Consider the following 912-nt stretch of genomic DNA (forward strand, 5'->3'; position numbering starts at 1 on the left):
ATATATATATATATATATATATATATATATATATATACAATGCAATGCAAATAATTAGAAAATAGCGAAAACCACAGATTAACCAACACATCGATTTGACCCCATTTATAGCTTATTTCTTAATATAAACCATGACATAACGAAATAGGTGATGTAACATATCTTAGAGCCGTTACTGATCAGATTGCCAAAATGCAGTCTATACATAAATGCGAGAATAAAGTTCTTCATCTTCATAAGGCATTCAAATTAAGGCAACAAATCTTCATCAGAGTGAAAAACAAGAGTATATAATATAAACAAAAGGAAGAAGGAAAAGGAAAGACAACATGACTTAGACAAATAGTCTAGAAGCCCAATATGTTAAGAGCAAATAATTATTATCAGGGCGCGACATGGTTGATAGATAAAGAGTGAGCTAGGAATACAACAAATTTATTAACAGGTAGGTGCAATTTGAAGTGGAGTGGTGGTCAGGATGGTTAAAAAAGAAGTTATCAAGAAACTATATATAAGGAAAATTCTAACATGATCAGTAATGACCGTAAGATATGTTACGTCACCTATTTGGTTATGTTATGCTTTGTATTAAAAAATAAGCTATAAATGTGGTCCAATCATTGTGTTCGTTAATCTTTGGGTTTTCTCCATTTTCTAATTATTTACATTGGTTCCTAATAAACTCTTGTTTATCCTGTTGTTATCTGCACTCTACGTGCATAGTGTCCCTGCACACTAATGCCCGGGGATAATACAGGTAATGGATACCGATAGTATTTAAGGATATTTTTACCCCTTAGTCAGTTACTATAACTGTTAATTCTGTTTACATATGTGTGTGTGTGTGTGTGCGTGTGTATACATATATGTGTGTATACATATATGTGTGTATATATATATGTGTGTATATAT

This window comes from Octopus bimaculoides, chromosome 29 (genome assembly GCF_001194135.2).
Source record: "Octopus bimaculoides isolate UCB-OBI-ISO-001 chromosome 29, ASM119413v2, whole genome shotgun sequence".
In the NCBI taxonomy this organism is placed as follows: domain Eukaryota; kingdom Metazoa; phylum Mollusca; class Cephalopoda; order Octopoda; family Octopodidae; genus Octopus; species Octopus bimaculoides.